General features: G+C 40.3%; 1 long non-coding RNA gene across 1 annotated transcript in view; it reads right to left on the bottom strand.

Annotated features, from left to right (window-relative positions):
* Positions 1–9,049: 9,049 nt before the first annotated feature.
* The window catches only part of LOC114016123 (uncharacterized), a 45,426-nt gene continuing 31,638 nt past the window's right edge, over positions 9,050–22,837 (bottom strand). Inside the window, exon 3 of the long non-coding RNA XR_003560423.2 lies at positions 9,050–13,108. This is a non-coding gene — a long non-coding RNA (uncharacterized LOC114016123). The remainder of the gene's footprint in view (positions 13,109–22,837) is intronic.

Raw genomic sequence — 22,837 nt, 5'->3', positions numbered from 1 at the left:
TGGATTGGCTCAGACTTCATGTACCCCACTAGCAGTGAAAGTCTTAAAATATACTGTTAGAGCCAAAGAGAAATCTTAGAATTCAAGGAAAAATCTGGAACTCTAAAAGCCATTAGCAGCCAATGAAGAATTTACCAGCTTTTCCTGCCTAAGGTTGCAGTCTCATTAGCCAATCTTTAGGTAGTGAGTTGGCTGAAATGAGTTCTCACTCCTTTTCTGCTGCCCATCACCTGACCCTATGCCCGCTTTCCTAACTCAGGCATGCCAGGACACTGCACAGCAGTCAGATCCCTGCCTTTTCAAACATCCCAAAATGCTCACTGTAGCAGTGCACCCACAAGGTACTCCAGTGCCTTAAAGGCACCTGAAGAATTGCAGTCACAATGACAGAGTGGGCTTTCACTTTGGTTTACAGTTATTTATTTGTTTTGATTTGAGGAGCAGGAATGCCTAATTTAGCAGACGATGACATAATACAGAAGTGGATCAGGCACCCAAATCCTATAGGATGCCAACCAAATGCCTGTCATAGTCTTTTTCCCCATCCCTTCTAGCATGGCGATGCAATGCATTACCATGCAACAAATGAAAAAAAACCCCCACAATCTCTTTAGATATCGTGGGCCAGATTCTCTACTGATCCAAATCTGAACCAAGGAGGGATGTACGCTGATTTAGTCAAGGTGGAGCCCAGGTGCTTCCCCAAAAACCCTAACAAAAAAATGAAACATATTTTCACTGGCTTACTTTCACAGAAGAGAGAAGCCAACTTCAGAAATAATCCAGCCAGACCCCTAGGCAGAAGGAGACAAAAGCAAAAGCAAACCAGGCTCCTTCTGGTGTTCGATGCAGCCGCAGTACAGCCTGGGGGCAGGGGAGTGAGTCTGGCCCAGGAAGGGCTGGGATCTGGGACCCCAGGCTGGACAGGGCACACCCGCTAACCCCTGAACAATCGGATGAGCAATCTTTGCCAGGAACAAAAGACATCTGCTGAGTAAAACACAAACTGACTCAGAACAAGGACAAAGCCAGACAGTATCACATGACGCGCCAGTCTGTTCCAGCAAGATGCCAGGGTCAACGGCAACTAATGCACCCAATAAGTCAAGAGGAATCAATAATGCTAAATAACTCAGTGTCTTCTATATGAAGCAAATCAGCGCAAATGCAGTTAAAACAGGCTCTGCGCTCCACACGCTGCAGACTGAAATCTGATTGAAGTCCGTCATGTGACACATCGGCACTGGCAGTCTGAGGTTCCCACAGCTGCAGTAAAATGTCTTTTCAAGCTTGATACATGCATAAGGCAGGTTTGAATATGGATGTTTGTTACCCATCTTTTTTTAGAGACCTAAAATGGGAGGAGAGCAAGGAGACACTGGATTTTTAGAAACAGATACATATTAAACATGCAAAGAGGCTGTTTAATAACAAATCCCACTTCCAAATCACCCCCTCACCATTAAGGTGTATTCCAGCTTCTAAATGCTGTCTGTGCATTTATATGTGTACACTCACATATATGCGTACAAGAAATACATGCCTACCTAAATCATCCGTCAATAACCAAGCCAACAATATAGATGTTGCAAGCATAATCGACTGTGCCATGAGAAAGGTGTGAGCCTAAAATTTGGAAGGATCATCGTTAGGGTCCCTAAAATGCCATTCTGCTCTGTTTAACCTTGGGTCATGTCACTTAGCCCTTCTGTGCCTTGGTTTCCCTTTTGTAAGACAGGGCACCATCACTGCATTCTGCCGCTGGAATGTTATGACATTAGCAAAATAGGACATGCCCTGATGTTACAGTAATGTAGGCCAGGTGAGAACCTACATTGTTGGTGTGAGACAATTATTATTTGGTTTAACCCAATTATTAACAAATCCTTTACTCAAAGTTAATGACAACTCAAGAAAGTATCAAACTCATATTAGCTAATATTTCAACACGTCCTTCTTTTTCTCCATGGCAGACTTGGCATGCAGATGATCATCGTTACACAAAATGGCTCACTCATTTCAACCTATCTTTCTGAATTGGCAGGTGATATCCTAACTATTGTCCTTAAAGATAACACTAAGAACAAATATCCCTTCCTTATTTGGATTCAAACTCAGATTATATCCCCCAGGGAAGCAAGCTCAGCTCATCACTTAGTAACTTGTCTGACCACCTGTAATTCAACACAATAATTCTATCAGCATATACTGAAAAAAATGAACATTGATTTTTCCCTTAATAAATCTCACAAAGCTGTGGAAAGATTACATGCTCCTTGGAAACATACTAAAAATTCTAAAAATTATTGTGTTCATACTATGGGATTTTTTTAAAACTAATTTTCCTTCTGAAACCATTTGTACCAGTTGAGAAAGAATACAGTATTTAAAAGTTCAATTTTTGATGTTTTAATATCTCATCTTTTATTACTAAAGATGACTATGTGCATCTATCTGTATACATTCAACGGTTCAGTCCACCTTGGCAATTCCTGGAACTATAATGGGAATTTTATTGTTAGATGGCACAGCACTGTAGGCAAAACCACAGTCCAAAATGCATGAATGAATTCTAACCAATTCAAACCAAGAAATACAGCAAAGGGAGGAAATGCAGAGGGAGGCGGCGCTACTCAGGAACCTACATGTAAGAATAACTGAATAGAAGTAATCTGAATCAAGGAGTAACAAAACAGCAGAGCAGCACACATTGCTTTCCCTGGTATTTCTCTCTCAATCATCTAAAGGGTTCATTTAACCTGTGCCTAAGTGCCTCTGTGGAAGAAAATGCAGATTTTTATGCAAGTACAAATGACTCATCACTTAAGCAGGAGGATCATAACCCAAGTCAGCAATTAAGTTAAAAGTAAAACTGGTAACTTAGATAAGCTGCAAAGACATGAGCAAAGATGAGCGTACATCAAAGAGTGAATGGAAAACACATCCAAAATATGTTAACAAGCACCAGAAAGTCATGTCTTGGCCTGAAAAAGTGTACAGTTCAACACAGAGGCCTGTTACTACCACAGCAACCAAATACAGAAAAACAGATTTCTGCAATCTGCAGTAAAAAACCCCATGGGAGAAAGCATGCAAATGGTGGAGTACTGCTGTCCAGAGGACAAGGCAGGAAGTGTTGAGATTTCCTCCATTTGATTTCCCACTTCCCCATCAGTTCTGCTCTCAAATATCATGGCGCATGGCTGGCCTTGGTCATTCATACACATTTCTCTACCCCACAAGCAACTGAAATACAGGGCTTTCAGGTAGAGAAAGGCAGACAAACGCTTCTCTATGCTCCAGGCATAATAACGGACAAAATACCACACAGAGGCTTTTATAGAGTAGGAGAAGAGAAGGAATTAGGAAAGCTAACACCAAAGAGGCCCCAACACTCCTCTGAGCTTCGTAAAGCAGCTGGGTGAAGTATTGCAGGATGAACAGCAGTAAGCATAGATATTATTGTTATTATTGATTATATAACATCCCATATTGCTGCATTTTCAATTCACCCACAACCACCTCCTGAAGCACTTACACTGTCACTCTGTTCTTATGTTGCCCTAGTTTCCCAGCTTCCTTCTATCTAGGTAAATATAGAGGCCCCATCTCTGAAGCAGCCGAGTACCTATTATATCCTGCTGTTTCTCCCTCGCACTTATCCTATTATGCTATTACAGCTGGTGTAGGGTCGTGTGTTTTCTATTTTGTGACATAATATTGTGGACCCAATTCCACCATCACTAACACACCAGCACACAGGAGTGCTGGTAAGAGCACTTCATGTGGTAGAAGTCAGGGCTACAAATGGTTAGACTGCTATCACTCGGTGGGAATCAGGATCAGCTCATTCCCTCAGATACTGTTATGCCTTCCATTTATGTACAGATTACCATTGTATATATAAAGACAATACCAGTCTAAAATAACAACCATAGCAAATACAGCCACTTAATATGTGCAAATAGAGACAACCTGGATGCATGTCAGAATGAATGACCTCTCTCTCTGCCTTTTAAGCAGAGGAATGTATTGGGACTACTGTTCTTCTCGGCTCCTTCCACCTTCTGCAGCTGAAGGTACTGGAGCCCTGACCAGCAAAATGGGAAGTGTGTGGTGCCAGTGGTATATGGGTTTTCCCCTTCTCCTGGACTCTTTGTGCAGGGGAATTTTTGTGACCTTTTTTCCTTAAAATCTCCGCTGACATTTTTGTTCTTGGAATGAAGTGAAAGTGACCCCCTGGGATGCTCTGCAGTGGTCACTGTGTCCAGCAGCAGTTTGTTGCACCATTTTGAGCCGGTGTCCAAGAGGGGTTTGAGCCTATGTACATCGGGCCCAGTACACTGTGGATGGAGAACAGCTGATCAGGAGAGCTCCAAGCCAGATTTAAAAGCTTTGAAAAGAGATGGGATTTAGCAATTCAGAGAGAGTTCTCCACTACAATAGCAATGTAATTTTTAAGCCCAAGCTGCTGTTTCTTTGACATCAGGTCATGTAGAACAAAAAAGTAACTCACAGCACACTGGATACCTGGATGTAGCAGCTACAACAGCAAACAATGGAAAACCAAAGAAGGTTGTATACCTGTGAGCACAGGTACAATATGCAACAGGGGAGGAGGACTGAGCAGAGATGCAGGATCTGGTGACAGAGAAGGCTTTAGCCTGTCATCTCTGCCTGAGCAAAATACAGTGCAGGCAATGAGTATGGCCTGCAAAATTAGCACACAGTCCCTGTGACCCACTCCATAAATATACAGGGCTTATTATTTCTATTACTACACATGTAGAAGGTACCAAGCATGACTGGGTGATAATTTAATAAACGCAGTATCAACAAAGAGTGAAAACTTTGAAAGCAACGGGAACGAATCCCCTCAAATTAACAACATCTTCTGAGCCTGAGCTGAAGCGTACATCATTTTTTAAGAACAGAGTAGGTTCCTAAATCTCTTTTCAAATTGCTGCTTTCAGGGAGGTCACAGAAAAGCCACTGCAGTGCTACCACACCCAGGTCTCAGCTGCTTCGATTCCAAGCCTTGGCAACAAGAACAAAGTTCCTGGACCAAGACTGACAACATAGGGACAAGGAATTATAAGCACAATTCTATCCAATTCAGAACTATCAAATGATTGCAGAAGTAGTACAATTATCAATTAGTTAAGGTCTTTTGTCAAAATCTTCATTTTTTTAATAAGGACTACAATGAGAATCTCATTTGTATTGCAAATCTTATGTTGTATCCATATTTCCTGTTATGGTTATAGCTAACCTGCTTATCAGAAAAAAAAATTAAAAATATGCAAGTAGATTAAGAGCAAATTCTGCTTTTGGGTTCCTTCTCCTTCTCTGACTTTTAAAACCGGTTGCTCTCATCTGTCTCCAGTGCCACTGAAACAGGGAAGTTGATCAACAAGGCTAGTTCTTAATTCTGAGGAATATGGAAGCTACTCAGCCAAAGGGGATCAGGAGAGCACTAGAAAAAACATAAAGAGGAAGAAGGGACATTTGTGATACTCAGGTGCTTTTGCCCAAATCAGCACCATCCCTGAGCTCTGAGGATTATCTGCACTGAGAGCATTCCGTAAACTAAATAAAACAATAAGAAAGTCCTTCACCATTTCAGTTAAGTGAATTAACCACCATCTGTCTGGACCAGACTAACTCAGGGAACAAGCTAAGGTATTCCTGTATCTCTTCCTATGAATGGTCTTGAGGACTAAACCAAAATGGGCTCAACTCTGTAGGAAAACTCAATAGGAAATGAATGCTGTTGACCTGCCAATGACTTCCCTGGCACAGCTGAAGTAGGCTCACTAAGTAACAGTGATGCAAAATGCAGTATCACTTTACTGAGAAGTATTCCAAAGAGTCCAGTGCATGTTAAAGTAATGAGATTATCGCAGGGAGGTCACTTTTGTCTACTGTACCATTTTGGTGGCTAATTTCAGCCAGCAGCTTCTTGTTTAGAGGGGTGAAAACCCCACTCTAAATAAGTAGATATAGGATAATCCACACATTAGGAAGAATTTGATTCAAAATCCATTGGAGCTCCCTGAAAGACTCCTACCAGCTTGTTGGCTGTTGAACCAGCTTCCATGAAGTTAAAGCTTTCTCAGATAAGACTCTTTAAGAGGGATATATTTTTTTTTAGTAAAGACTGCCTTGATTTGACCAAGATTCAACTGATGCAGATGTTAAATCTCATGTTATTTTATTCAGAACAGTCCTATTGGCACCAGTGACACATACGGAAAGCAGAGTCATTCCCCTCAATCATCCCATAAACCAGAATGTCAGCTGTGTTCAGTCACGATTTTCAACCATGCCATCCTGGGTGAGGATCCAGCCCAACACTCTTATGGTGTAATGCTGCTGAATTTTTGCCACAAACTATGTAATCCTATTGAGACATCACAGCTTAACAACTTGTACCTTTACAGAGATCTTGACATAAATTTCCCACTCTCTGCTTTCGGTTTGCAATTCTTGCCAGAGTCAGTCAACCATTCACTAAAGCCAAAATCAGTTCCCAACAAACACACCAAGCTTTGGACTTCACTGAATCAAGAACAGACTCATAACTTACAGTAATTTCATAACCTGAGCATCTTGTGTTGTGTTCAACAGTTCATGTGGCAAGCACAGACATGTCAACTGAGGAGCAAACTTTGCACTTCATTTTAACTGAAAGATTCAGTAATAGTACAATGAAGAATGTATTTATAAAACTCCTGCTTGTTGAAAGAGCAGAGATTTTAAACCTACTAAGGCAAATGCCAGTTTGCACATCTATCCCGTCTCTTTTTAATTCTTTCTTTATTTTCAAATTCCCTACAACTTTTAAGGGGGTGGGGGGGATGTTGTGTGTTACTGTGATCCACTGTCCATAATATCATGCATTCCTTTGCAACCACTCTAACATCCTTGGTTTACAGCCTGTAGTGGAGAATCCCACTGAATTGAAATGATGTTACAATGAGAGACAAAGCAGTCAGAGATGAGAATTAGGTTTACTGTTTCTATTTCTCTTGTAATAAAACCAGTTATCATCATAATCAATACCCGTATTTATAGTGGGTTAGTCCATGAAGACATCTAAAGGCACCTCTTCTTTTCTTACAGTCAGCCTGTAATGTCACAGAAACAAAATTATGCATAGAGTTCACAAGCTTTCACCTACAAACATGTAGCCTAAGGCTTTTTAGCTTGCTAGTTTGTCATAGCTACCTGGACTGCACCCAGGACCTCTGAAGTTACAGCAACAATTCTTTACAGCCTGAGCTGTGGAATCAAAGTCTAAGTGCCAAGACAGACCCAGTTCCTCTGCGATCTGGACACTCCAGGGATGCACAACAAACACTGACTGGCAAACTATACCCTTTTCTGAACAGCAGAGACTGGCCTGGGGCAAGTCTGTTGAGCTTCCACTAATTATGATGACAACAGTGTTGTCTAGAACACACTAGCTTGACCTAGAGTTGGGAGGCTTCAAGAAAGTCTCCATTAGCAGCATTGTGTCACATATCTGAGCTAAGTCTGAAAGACCTATTATCCCTCTGTATCTCTGCATTGCTCCAGGGACAGAGATCAGCTCAGGACCTAAAAAATATAATGGCACATTAACCTGGCATAATTAGCTTCTGCATCAGCCAGGCTGGTCCTGCTCTAAGCATCTGAACTAACCCATCTGCAGTTTGTTCTCTATACATCACAAATACCCACTGAGTGGAACAGCCAGCTGGTGAGTTCAGGGGCCAGATCCAGTTCACAAGGCAGAAAATCTGGTCTCTGGGGAGGCTGGCTGATCAACAGGCCAGACAAACTAGTATTTCTGTGTGCCTGCTTAAGTGTGTGAAAGGGCAAGACGCAGGTCAGCAGCACTTACTAAGCTGCCAGTAAAACGAGGCACACGTCAGATGCATACCAGTGGGTTACACAAACATGTGTTCACTCACATGTAGTTTCAATGACTTTAACCGGACCATTCACGTAAGCACAGTCACACACGTGCAGAAGTACCTGTAGGATTACAGACCAATTCTGTGCATAGCCGGCGCCTATATGATCTGTACATTAAGGGAAAGATTAGCATTTGATGTCTGTTTCAAATTGTAAGCAGCCCTGCTGCAATTAATCCCAGCTTGGTTGATAAATCATACTACTACACTGAAATGACAACATGCATTCTGGGAAACTAACACTGTCATCTTTAGCCACAACAAGTTTATTTTAAACCTCAGAACAATGAAGGTTTGTCACTGAGTCCCTTGTCTGATTTACTCTTTGGAATGCAGCTTTCTAAAAAGTAAGAAGCAGACAGCCCAAAAGATCATTTACCAAGGTTTAGATTTTTCTATCACCTTCTGGTTGGAGGCTTCCAAAACAGTGATCTGTGTCCTCAGAAACAACATATTGTGTTAACGACTAAAACTATCAGGTCGATATATGGAACGTAAATATTAAAGAACACTCATTCATCAGCACTCAAGGAAGAGGGTATATGCCTTGTGATGAGTTACCTTTCCATACATATTTAACTGCTGAACACTTACAACATGATTTTACTAACCGCTGAATTAAAATATATACTGGATTAATTACTGCCTTTGAAGTAATGCTGGCATTTCTTCAAATCTCTCTCTCCCCATTCAGTTTTTCCTTTTATAGTATTTTACACACTTTACCCACAATAGTTAAGTCCATCCTGGAAAGTATATAAACCTAAGTAACCATCTTAAATCAAGTGAAATGACACATAAATACTTATTTTTATTCCAACATTTTTCAAAACTTTATCAAAACTGAACCTTTCTCCCTTTCTTTGCAAGAAGATGTATATATATATATATATCTCCCCCAGGATTTAACTAACCTATTATAGCTTTAAACAGATTAATATATTACTGAAAAACTCCTGATCAGATTTTGCTTTAAATTAAGGTCTTAGTTTTTATCACAGGCTTATACCAAATCCACTGCTAAAACCTGGCAAATAATATTTCCTTTCACACAGTTTCTTCAGGTTTAAAAGGAAAAAAAAAAAAAGGCTATAACTATAAGGGCAACTATTACAATGAAGAAATGTTCCATGATCTAGACTTATTCCCAAAGCCCGTCTTTATGTCAGAAACATGAGATTTGTACAGCTGAATTCTCCCAGAAAGCTAGATCCACTTTGCTCAAGAAGCATAGGCCTATCATCAAAGACAGACTGAGGGGTGTGACTTATACCAGCTGCAGCTCGAAAAAAAAAGTCAATCTGACAGATGCAGTCTTGTTGTGAGATCCCTTCTTCTTCCCCATCACAGGTTTGTCACATGTAGGCACTGTGAGGACTGTGCCCCTATATTGTGTGGGAAAAAAGCAGTAGTCCCACCAGCCAGAGAAGTATGGGCAGAAGGCACCTTCTGCAGCTCCAGGTATTGGGAATTTAGTAGATATAATGATATTGATAATGTAAAATCATGTAAGAGAAAGGCTAAGCAAGTTTCTTCCTGTAGGAGCCACAAACCTGCAACTTGTCCTATAAGATCTTTAACAGAGATTCTTTCAGACATTCAGTGTTTGGTAGATTATTTATTCTACCAGATATTAATATGTTGCCTGATAATTCAAAGATGGAACACATGCAGTAACTAAAAAGAAAAAAAAATCCAAAAAACAAACAATAAAATATAAAATATGTAAATAGAAAATGCATATTTCTCAGATAGGCAGATGGGGCAGTGTGACATTTGCACACAAGGCAGATTTCAGGACCTTTAGATACGAGAATACTCTCCAAGGAGAAAAAAAGAAATTTGATTGAACAGGTATATTACTCCACCCAATGTTCTGACCCCTTCTTGGCTTGGCCTCAGTCTATGGTATCTCCACAGCCCTGCCCCAGCCAGCCTCCCACAACAGAGCCCATGATAGCATCAGCTGGTCATCCATCTACCATGTTCCATCAACCTGGAGCCTAAGGAATGGCAGACCTCCACAACAATTTTGCCTCACTTCTGCAGGTGCAGCTGGGGAGTTACCCTCTACCCAGATCCCACCTCAGCATGCCCCAGTAGTTGGTAAGTATTAGTCTGAATTACTCTCTTATACCAGAGATGAGGCTGCTTCTAATGGATTTGCCTAACATCACGCACAGCAATAACAAGCTGCCAGTAGAAAAGGTGGCACTACATACAAGTTCAGTGCTCATGGGTAAAAACTTTAACAGGCCACATTTCCTGCTCCTTCCACTGGCCTGAGTTAATGGGTTTGGATGTTCATAATTCCCCAGCATCAGGCCACCTACATCCACCAAATCATAGGATAATTCAGGTTGGAAAGGACCTTGGGAGGTCTCTAGTCCAACCTCCTGCTCAATGCAGGTTAGCTCTGACATCAAACCAAGTTACGCAGGGCTTTATCCAGTCCCTCATCGACTTCGTTGCTTTCAGCAAGACATAATCCTCCACTGGTAATCACCACCACTATTTGATTCCCATTGCCCACTGCGTCTTGCAGAATCTTAATGCCAACTGGGCATTTTTCAGAGCTGCAGCTTGTACCTATAGCTTACCTATTATTTATACAGAATTCAGAATTTATAACAAGAATAAATTAAATCACTTGATATGATGTCCTGACTCAAGCAGTTTATCAGCTTCTTTCACAACAAAACAAGCAAAACAAGAAAGTTAAACAAATGAGGGAAGAACCACCATGGTTACAGTGAAAATACCACACAGTTCATTAGATACGTGCCCACAGACTAGCTAATCTCTCTACGGCCTTGACAAATATGCAGATACATTAGAAGAATAAATAATTTCAAGGTGTCAATACTGAAGAAGTGAGGGTTTAGGAGGGATTTGCATGTTGAGAAGGTGATGACTTGGCAAAGACTGGAAGAATTTTCTATACACAGGCAGGAATATGAACCAGAGATGGATATCAAGGTAGGTATCATCAGCAGACTGGAGGGAGATACAACCAGAACCAAATTCTGAGGTAAATTCTGTAGGAAGAACATGACTCTATGCAACTGGTTTATGGCACTCTCAGCATTTAAACCTAATGTTGACACATTTCTTAGGTATCCGGGGCCAGATCACTCCTGCATTCAGTGTCCTCTCAGCTAATTATACCTTCTCTCTGCACAACGTATTATCAAGCTTCTTAATCTCATCCCTTTATCATTTCACCAAGTGATACAGGATGAAGCTGGACAATATAATGAAAACCTGTGAGGGACAGGAAAATTAACTGGCAGAGCTTGATTTTTGCTTTGATAAAAGCCTGAACAGGCCTCCAAACTTACAGAAATGAGTGCACATTCTGTAGCAACTGAAAAAGTAGACCAGGACCTACAAGGTGACAAGTGCCTTCCATTAGACTTCAGTCCCCTCTTAAAGCGTGGAAAAAAATGTTGAAAAATAAGTGGCAGGTGGAAACATAATCTGTGTATGTCCTCTTCAAACCTGTAACTCAGACCCAGGTTAAGTTCTTCATCATAGTCAAAGTCAATATAAAGAAATAAAATAATGTCCACGATTTTCAGCACAATGCACAGCACTTCCACACTTGACTACACTGGTTCATAAATAAATGAAAGTGGAAATCCCACACACATGTTGGAGAAAGCAGTTGTGTAGATTTCAAGCATATAAATAAAACTGAAGTTACACCACACATAGTTTTCCTACTGAAATCATCTTGTGGCAAACTGAAACCCTGCAAAGTTGAAATGATGTTCTGAAATCTGAATTAAGACTGATGTTTGAGCACATGAGGCACATCAAAATACAGCAATTGCCCTGAGTTAGAAAGAAAACAACAATTATGAAAAAAATATTTTTTCTTTCTTGCCAATATTGTTGAACAAGAAAACATGCGAGTTTTCTGTTGTGCTAACATACTAATGGCTTTCAAAGTTCTGTTTTTGTTAAAGTATGTCACCTGTTTTGAATAATGAAGAATGAAAGCTGCCAGCATAAAACTGTCTCAGCCTCAGGGAAGATCAGACCAAGCAGGACAGAGTCCCTGACAGTTTTACACAACTTCAATCTGCCTCACATCCTGCAGTTGAAGCAGATCTCCAATTGATGTTGAACACTGCAGCAGTTTTCATCAGGAAAGGGTCTGTCCCCTTACACTCTCTGTATTCAGAATCTTTCAACAGACATAGTTAACCACAGATTTGCACTGATTTACTGAAAACCAACATAATCTTACCTATTAGAAGAATAATTGCCTGGCTAGTCTTTCACTCCACACTTCCTTCCCAGCTTCCCATGGCTAAATGAGTCCCTCCGAGCAGGCTTTTCCCAGTGGAAGATAATGTATTCTTCCATGTCTTATTTCAGATGTTTTCACTTTTAACAGGGATGTAACCATCCTATTTTCTGCCTGTCAAGCTGAAATTGCTTTGCTCCTATTGAATAATACCTAATTCTATAAAGAAGCATATGGAAACCAGCGACAAACCCTGGGAAACATGCCGCCCATGGCATGCAAAGCCTACCTGGATACAAAATTCATTGCAATGGCTTGGTTCTGGTGTTTTGTAAACATAAAAGACCAGTAAATGCAGTGGGTTACCTAATCAGTGATTTAAAGTGATACTGCTCTACCTATGTGCACCTCAGGTGGTAACAGGATATGGATTTGGAATTAGTAAAAGGTCAATAACCCAATGGTTCAGCTTTTCCTGACATGACTCGCTAAGGGGTAGTTCTTGCATTTTGGACTATATAAACCGGCCATATTCATAAGCGTGTAATGTCACACAGGCCAGTGGCAGGGTGTGAAAGAACACACGGGGGGTACAAGAACCTGCCTTCTGATTCATTAGAAAACTGTAATGAGAAAATTTATATGTGTGAGAAGCAAGCACTTCTAAGGACTCACCAGCGAAGCTCCAGCCAGGGAAAAAGTGATACTTGCCTGAAACCTCAACGTGGGATGGAATCTCTGGAGAAGAGGCAGTAGGTGAGATCCTCTGCTTGTGTCTTGGATGGGTATTTCATGGAGACTCCTGGCCCTGACACTTACCTTCAGAAGAATCCAGATGACCCTTTCCCTTTGTTGTTTATATGCAATTCCCACTGAAGTCATCAAGTTACTCCTATAGGGGCAGGTGGGGAAAGAAAGAGAAATTTATTCCTATGTAGAGCAGGACTATAATGGTTGTGCTTCACTGAAATCCCACAGGGAAAAGTTAAATAGGTGCCTGGGTCTTAAGCTGATACTGTACACAGAGCACTTCAACCTCAGATTACAGAATGGATGTGGCAGGGAAAAAAAAGCCTTTTTATTTTGTAATATTAAAAACCACATGAACATAAGTTGTCTTGATAAATAAGGAGATAAAATTCATTTTACAAATTAAACACCAAGTGAAGTTTTCCCTTTGCTACCTGAAACAGCTCTCTCTTAATCCAAAGGCTGTAACAGTTCTCCAGTCAATCCCCCTGAATCACTCTTTTTTGCAGCAAAATACATACATCTGTGGGGCCAAACATTTCTGTCTTTGCTCTGAATAAACTTCTTTTTCCTCTCAGGTAGACCTAATGTTGCAGCTACCACCACCACATTCTGACTGACACTGTGGAATGTCCAGACATGCAAAATTCCACCCCAGTTTTTTTGGAGAGATTAATATTTCCCTATCCAGACCTACCTAAAGCAAGCACATGAAGTTATTGAAATATTTATTACCAAATTCTGGAAGGTCAGGCTGATATCACTCCTACAAGCATGGGTCCAGAGTAATGACTGAAAGTCAGGATTTAACCCATATGTTTGCAATCAGCATAAAGTCACTCAATGGGCATCTATCATCAGAAGTGTAAAATGAGAGCTTTGCATGCATAGCTCTCACTGTAAGATAAGGCCACAGTCTCAAAAAGCAAAGAAATGAGCCAGGCCTGATTCTGATGCTGCATCAGTATTCAGCTGTGGTTTCAGTGGGACAGCTCGGTATTTACACTGGAGTAAAGGAAAATCAGGATTAGGCACGATCTGTCTCAGAGAGTCAAGCGACCAGAATTGCTCTACACATGTGAGTCCTCTTCCCCATTTCTTTAATCTCTTACACATTCCAGGTTTTCCATTCAGCTCCAATGACAAAAGATTTTACAAAATGACAGTCCAGATTGAGAGAACAGAAATGACAACCCATGACAAAAGAAATACCAAACTTTTATCAACGATAAGTGCTCCTTCCACACAGACACTGGTCTGCAATGGTAAATACAAGGCAGATGTTGAATGGAAATTAAACATTGTGCTCCCAGTGTGGCCTCAGATGCATTCAGAGTTTGATTTAAAACAAGGCCAGAGTTCTTTCATCATTTCTTCAAAAAGTTTCAATTCTAAAGATATTCCAAACAAACACATAATTGACCTAGAACTTGACAATGCTAGACAATATATATGTGTAAAAAGGACTAATGCAAAGAATAAAAGGCAAAGCAAGTTGTCTTGTAGGAGGGACTAAGAGATTTTGTTCATTAAATCACTTCTATTCCAGCGTTCTGAGAGTTAGAAGTGAATTCAGGTGAAATATCTTTTCCTGTATCTTTCAAAGTAAATTAACAACAAACATTTATCATTTGGAAGACTCTGACGACTAGATATTCCTAAACATAACCTAAACAGGACCCTAACTATTCAGCAGCTTAAGGAGTTTTTCTCTGCAAGCTTTTTTAAGACTTAAACCGTATGTAAGTCTGTGAAAGCATTCTGCCTGTTATTATTAGACATGATAAAATAGCAGTAGATTTTTGCAATGACTTAGATATTCAGACTCAAGAAGCACATATTTGAACAGTCTGTAGTGTTTTCTTTTTATAATTTCTGATAACATAATAGCTCAGTCAAAATAATGTAATACTAGACTTTTGAAAATTAAATCCCCAAACTGCTAAATATTCTGTACAGTTAGGAGAGTAAGCATAAATTTAAGAGTTGAAAAAACACTTGTATTTACAAAAACAGTTGAAAGCATAAACCAAATTGCATTTGCTCGTCTTTTACTTGGTTAGATTTTTTAAAAACAAAAAAATATTGAAAGTGAAATTACTAGATTATTTACAACTTGAATATGTAAATATCTTTGCACTCTTCTTGGAAGCCATGTTTTAGAAATAATTTCCTTTTCTAAACAATTTAATCTCAAACACAGTAAAACAAAAAAAACTTTTGAGGCCGTAACTTTGTAACCTCCCTAAAGTTTTGAACACCGGAAAAGCTGGCCTGTTCACACAAGACAATCAAACACATACCTAAATGTCAAGTAAAGTCTTGTATATATATTTTTTCCCCCATGAAAGGAAGAAATTGTGACAAGATTTTACTTTTAGATGACCTGATGAACTAGCACTTTCTGGCACAAGCAGGACAGTCATTACCCCTTCATTTCCCAGTACAAGATTCAATCGTCTGAAACAGAAACCTCATTCTACCCTGAGATATTTTCAAATAAAACCAAGGTGCAAACAGTCTCTCTGGCCTTTTTAAAAATCATTTTCAATTGCTTTAAACCATAAAAAGATGGATGGATGGATGAATGAATGGACAGCTAGAGAAATGCTTTCAGTCATGCTTCCCCCCCCCCCCCCCCCCCACCTTAAAATTGAAAAGCATCAGTATCCAAATAGCAACAGGAAATTTTTACCTTGTGGCTAAATAGCTCACTGTTCATTTTGCAGCTGCCTCTATTTTTTGCTGGGCAAAACACCAATACAAAAGTCTTTCCTAAGAAACCAAGCTTTTGACATAAGGGCAGCGACAAACGCAAACCTACAAAGAATTTTTCCCCCATCCCGTCGTTATAATTCCTAATTTTGTGGGATGTATTGCTGGGCTGTTTATCATAACAGTGTGCAATAAAAAGGACGACTAACTCTTGCAATTTTCTCCCTACTCCTCCCCTTGACAGGGGCCACTGATAGGGAAAGAGGCTCGGAAAAGCAGAGCAGTGAAAGGCTAAGAAACAATAGGCAACCATGGCTTTGACAATGCAGCCCTGAACCCTTTTTGCTCCCGCTGTGACACTTGCATTCAAGAGCAAGGGCGGCTGCCATCATAAGAATGGACAATGGCATGAGGAATACAAGCGAGAGGGGGGATAAAAAAAAAAGGAAATCAGATGAATTCAGAGCTAAGATGGCAGAGCTCTCACCTTTTCCGCTTTTTTCGAGTAATCTGGATGGAGACGTCCCGCAGAGAAGAGATAAAAAGGGTGTGCTGAACTGTTGGATGGTTCTGAAGACTTCTGCATTTGCAAACGCATTTTAGAACTATTTGTAGGGGTATATATGCTGCATGCCATCTCTCTGTCTCTGTCTCTCTCTCTCTCTCTGTGTCTCTCTCTCTTCTGTTTTATGTCCTGCTATCTCCATCACACACCTCTAATAGTATGAAGACTTTCTGCCCATGTAAGTAAGTGAGAGTGTGTGTTCCTTAATGTTTGAATCAAGACACACGTCTGCATGCATTTCTAATCTAAGGAGCCTATAGCAGTTACTACAACTATCAATTAGTCAGCAATAGCTTGAGATCCCCATGTGTCTGGATGAACAAAGGTGAGAAACACATGCAAATAGTACTACAGCACCTGGGTCACGTACAGTAACTCAGCTAGCAACAAATAATTGCATCTGTTTCTGCCTTTTTGATGCTTCTTGCTCATTGTTATGTAAAGTTACAGGTTATTAATGTGAATAGTAACACAATTAGACATGGCATTGTATATTTTCATTTGAACAACACAATAAAAGGAAATTAAGCTTAACTAGATGGAAATAAATGGTGACTTAAAGGCTTTAAACGAAAATATTCTCGGATCTGTAGCAGTGCTTCCATTTTTTGATCAATTGTTCCTGAAGTAAAGATGCAAATTACGTAGATGTATTTGGTCATTTCATATATATTAGGTAAGAAACTGATTATTCCAGAGGAGACAGAGTGGATGCCTAGTTTCCTGAAGTTATGTCCCTAAAGAGGGTAAGCTAAATCTGTTATTATTTTTTTACTTCAGCGACTGTTACTTTTAAGATAATTTTAAGGGTGTTTTCTCAGATGTTTTAGACTTAAGGCAAACAAGAAGAAAGATACAGTACCTTTTACTTTCTCCTTCTTCTTAACCTCACAAAATGAGCCTTACCTTTAAAAACTGTCAGAGTCAGAATGGACTAAACAAAATTAAAAATGCCCTGAACAAAATCAAAAACAATAAAAGGAAAAAGCTCCAAAATCCAGCACCACCCTGACTCCACCACAAGACAGAGCTAGGTTGCTATCCATGAGCAGAGAGCATTTCAAAGGTGACAACACAGTCTGTGGACAATGTTATTTACACAGATTTTGTAAGAGCAACTATGGCTCCAAACTGTAATTTAATTTGCAGAAATTATACCCCACGTTTCAAAGTGCAGGAAGCTCTAAAAATCAAGCAGTCTGACAGAAAGAGTTTGTTGCTGAGAAGTAAGCATTTCTTCCTCATGATATGCTTAGAGTCCTGCAAGGATGTACGCTGCATAACCCTCTATCGTTAGCTCTCTTTCTACTTATATCGGTTTCTATGGGAGGTTAATTAGTGACACCAAAGGAAAAACATTCATCCCAATTTTGGGTGCCAAGAAACTATCAATTTTATTTAGCTTTAGACAGCATAAAGAACAAAAAATCTTAAATTTAAAACAACAGAAATATCTCCTTAAAGAAATAACTCCCCATCTCCCTCACCTTTTAAGAACAGCCTAGCAGCTAGAAGATTACAGCCAGCCACTGCTAACAACATAGAAGGTGCTCGCAATGAAGCAAAATTAAAGAAAAGCTGCAGTAAAACAACGTCTTTGCCCAGAGAAGCCCTGAATGCAAGCATCCCAGAGCTGACAGTACAGCATAAAACAAAGCAATAACGGGCTTTAAAAGAAACGGTGCTAAATGGGTGTTGTGCTGACCCACCATGCAGTTTCATTTCAAAACTTAGCTGTTGGGAATTGCAGGCGCTATGGAGACAGAAGATTTCCAATATGCCAAGCGCAGAGTTTATCGTAGGCTCTTTGCTCCCTGAAAGAAAGACATTGCATAGAGGACCAGCACAACACGGAGAGCAGTGGCTGGCTCTGCAACTCCACCAGAAACAACCACGCTCACAGTCCCTTTGCGAGAGGTCCTATCAGGCAGACAAAAGCATAACAAAACCTACAAAATAATCTCACCCTTCGCCAAACAATGAGACCTTAAAATATATGTATGCGAGGGTATTACATGCAGAATAGGCAGGGGGAGGGGCGGGGGGATGAGAACAACATTTCCCATCAATGTGTTTTATTTCTTAGTATCTGAAAAGGCTGTTTCCCACTTTAATGTGAATTACTCATCTCTTTTATCGGGCCAGTCTGTTGCCTGCAAATGCACACCTCAGGTGAAAAAGGGCATTTATTTAGGAGTTCAAACAGAAACTAATCGCTCGATACTTATCTGCTGTTGAAAAGTAGTTAAATAGAACAGTAAGACTGTAATCATTCCCATGGCTATCTATCTACTAACACCACTTGGGCATGCAGGTCTGGAAGACAGTAAGGTAGCTAAGGGAGGAAGGCAGTTAAACCAGAGAGTTGGGTACTTTTACTACTGCAGTTTATGTCCGTCTAGCTCCTAGTCTGAGTCCTGATACTGTCGCTTCTTCAAACATAGCACATTCCAATAAAATAAGTCAGCTTTCTAAAAAACAAAACAACAAAAAACCAAAACCAAAAAACCGCCACAAACAACAGATGAATAGACACCACTAATCAGATGTAATGTAATCAAATGCTCTTCTTCATCTGATCTGTCTCCTCTGTGTAATCTAGCTATTCTACCAGCTCCAGCATTTGTAATAGACATCACTGATTCAGATCTCGTATAACGTTATTTCAGAATTTTATTCTTAAATGAAACTACAAGTTGGGTGGCTACTTTGCATTCAAAACTCTTCCTTGACTTTGTAAATGATATCATGTGTGAAGCAAGGCTGTTCTGCACCTTTCTTCTACTCTTTAATTGTTACATTTCATAATGTTGCAGGTATTTCTCAGAGCATAGCACAAATTTTTAAACAGACAAAACAGCAACAGGAATTTAACAACAGAACTGCCTAGGATCAACAGCAAAAAATGAAGAGCACAAAACTATTTGATAAGATCTGCCTTCAGACACAAGCTGGAAAAAGATGAAATCTTGTCACCATACAGCACTGATACATTTTTATGTCTTCTAAAATGCAGAATGATTTCCTTAAAAACAAGCATTTAAATAACATCCACCTAGATTTCCCCCAAAGAAAAACCTCCTTTTATTTTACAGGACAAGCAGGATACACAGATTAATGGACAAATCAGTCTGCTAGGTAAATGACAACAGTGGAAAGAACAAACAAACCCTCTCGTACAAACAAATATATTTGAATGTAATAAAAATGTTGACAACAGTTATGTGATTAAAGCAATTGTTTTTTTCATTTAAGGCCTTACCATTGGTATAATTTAAGTGAGAAATATCAGCCCCTTGGGTTTTGCAAACGAGATTTAATTTGTAGAAATAGTTGTGGGTTTTTTAGCTATTTTCAATGTTGCAAGATAAAGCTCTCTTTTCTTTTTTTTTTTTTTTTCCTAATTTTATTTTAAGAATAGACCCCATTTAGGATTTCACATTGTAAATCTCCCTATGTCTGAATGCTGTTACAAGGTTTGACAATGAAAGAATAATTCATGTCAGACAAAAAGAGCCCTTCAATCAGCTTCATGCAGCTTTTCTCCTGCAGGGCTATGCCAAAACGAATGTGGAATCCTGAACTGAACCATCCATCACATTTCCCGAGTCTTTCAATTAATGACACTGCAATCAGATCGATGGCGTGTAATAAGAAAAGAGCTTTGCATTTCTATACCTATTAATTCGCTGAGTAACTCCAGTGGTAAAACGTGACCAGAAAGGGAAAAGAAAAGAAAATTTCATCCTCCTAGCAAGATTTTTGGGGATGTTTAAGCCACTCCACACAAGCCTTGGTTCTACATTCCCATATCACCCCAAGTCCCAAATGCTCAAAGCAAAAATCACATAGGATATTTTTTGTTTAAAAGCAGGACAGTCTCCCTTCCAGACAGGTATTTTCTCTTCTGCTGCTAAGCACATGGAGCACTAAGTGTTTTCTAGGTAGACACTCTAGATTATAAAGGAGTCCATTTTTCTTCCAGGCTCAGACTGGTCAAACCAACCCCAGCAGATTCCTGTTCGCCAGAAATGTCCTCTCTGCAACGTGAGCCATGGAGAAGTGCAGTCACTTACAGGGCAAGACTCTGCAGACTTGTTCTCCGGTGCAAAGGCAGTAATTAGCAACAAAATTTCCAGATCACAGAACATGCCAAGGATGGAGTTACCTCACACAGTGATTAACCTCCAACAAAATGAGGTGGGGGAGAGAGCTGGGCAGGGGGTGAGGGCAGCAGGGACAAAAAAAAGTCTACCAGCAACCATGGGATGAAATTAGAGTGACCTCACATCAGTGAACTGGCATAAGATTTTGGATCAATGACAAAAATCATCGAGGCTTTGCAGAATGGAGCTGCCAAGCACATTTCAATTCCCTTACTGCAAACATTGTGGGTATTGTTTGGAGAAGCCGAACACCACAGGAAAGAGAAAACTGCAATTAAGCAGAACATTGCAATTATTAAAAGGATTTAATTTGGAATGGTCTTTTCTTTTAAAAGGTAGCTTTTTGGCATTAAAATGCCTGGCTTAAAAACCACCCTCTCTTTAAATGTTATGCAGCTGCACATTTCCTAAAAAGCTACCCAGTCTCTCCTTTCTGGGTCATGCAGGGTAACACAAGCTCAAACCAAAGGCTTTACCACCTTGCAGCTGATGAGCAGCTTAGAAAGCAGTGATTTGGAGGACCTCGTGGGAGACAAGGCTGGGTCACAGGCAATGAGATTCACATCTGGCCTTCAGAAAGATCGCGTTGTGTTGCCTTGGACAGGAAGCTGGACTTGAACTGCTCTTGCCAACATTAACCCCTTCCTCTGGATCAGATGAAGCCTTCAATCTCCAGCACTGACACTTATTTCAGCAGCTTTGGCTTTACCTCAAAGGAAAGAAGCTGCAGCTGTGACAGGAGATGGACCCAGGTCAAAACCTACAAAAAGACTGTCTTTTGGGAGCAATAGACTTCCCGTGAGGTTGTGTATTTTGGAAGTCTTCAGAAAGGGAAAAGAAATCCTTAGGAGACAAAACAAGAAATGGAGCAACAGAAAACAAGGGAGGTTTTTAAGGTTTACTTCACAATCCTTTTAAATATCAAAGGGCGCTTTTAAAGGATCATTTCTCACTTTGCCTCTTAGCATCTTTTATAATCCAATTTCAGCAATTCTGAATTTCAGCAGCACCTCAAAAAAAAGGCCTGTTAATGCTGTATCTGAACGTACCCATCCATGTCACACAAGGAGTCAGAATCTTTAAGTTTGCAGGCCTAGGATGGGAACTGAAAACACCATGGCAGTAAGTGAAACGGGACAATGCCCATGAGCTGACTTGCAAAATAATTGCAACTAAAGCACAGTGAGAGATGCCCACTTACTGGCAGACAAAAAAAACAATAAACAAATAAATCATGTAGAAGCAAAGCCAGTCCATGTACAAACAAAACCTGAGAGTTGAATGCAGGCTAAAGAAATAGGAAGAAAGAAATCTAGAATGGGAAACCTTTAAAACCAAAAGGAACTTTGACTAGGAAGCCAAATGCAAAATATTTATATTGCATGTGACTTTATCTTGCCCTTTCTCTACAGAGCACATAAATACACACAATCATAGGTGTCTCAGGACCCCACCACATCTCAGACAAGCAGGTTTCAGAGCGCAGTTGCAACACACATACCTCGGTGACCTCCAAAGTACAACCAGCCACTCAGGCTAGAATTCAGCCGAGATCACCTCTCCTGACTTACACGTTACACCGACAACAACCTCAACTCCTTTTTGTGCGTATGTCACCATCTATACACAGGGAGGTGTCTTTAAGCCCAGGAAGGCTGCAGGAGTTGGGGGGGGATATTTCTGACATAATACAAGATTCTCACAGCGAATACGTGACTGGAGATTTACAACTCTGAACATTCAGTGCCCTGCACTGTCCAGTTGCAAAGCACAGTATGTGCTCCACAGCTTAATAATGTACAAATGTCTTGCCTGCTAGTAGGTCAGGGAGAGGGGAGAAAAGGGTGCCGCCTCGAGCCATTATTTCAGCACTGGCTGCCTTCCAGGAACTAACAGAGCTTCAGAAGGCACGGGCAGGCTTGCTTAACATCTGCTTCCCTCTGCCGTGGCTGCAGACAGACTTACACATTGATATTTTCTTTTTCTCTCTCTTTTTTTTTCTTTTTTCTTTTAATGGGTTTGGACAAGCTTTCGGTAGGTATTCTCAGGGTTCTTTTCCTCATTTCTCTCAAAGGAGCTTTGGGAGCAACCACTGCAAATGAATTTGATAAAGAGAAGGCTTCTATAATTGTTTGTCTTGTTAGGCGGCTGGGGCAATGGCAGCACCTGGCCTTGTGGTAACGCGTCTGTCTACAAAAGCTGTGGAGCCTGTTAGCCCTTGTCAACAGAAGAAGTCAGCTACCTGTCTTGTTGCCATACAGACAGGCACACAAAAATCCACCTGGACTGTTCAAAGTCATGATCAATTCTCAGCTTTGGGAGTCAGACCTTGTCCCATGTGGTGGGATGCATTCCTGCAAATTTAGCTACAGAAATACGGAGCTTCAGCTACCAAGGTCGTGGGTTCAGTCCCTATTGAACATAA

The sequence above is a fragment of the Falco cherrug genome, chromosome 17 (genome assembly GCF_023634085.1).
Source record: "Falco cherrug isolate bFalChe1 chromosome 17, bFalChe1.pri, whole genome shotgun sequence".
NCBI classification, from domain to species: Eukaryota; Metazoa; Chordata; class Aves; order Falconiformes; family Falconidae; genus Falco; species Falco cherrug.
Note: the sequence above shows the minus strand (reverse complement) of the source record. Positions and strands in the feature narration are given on the sequence as shown.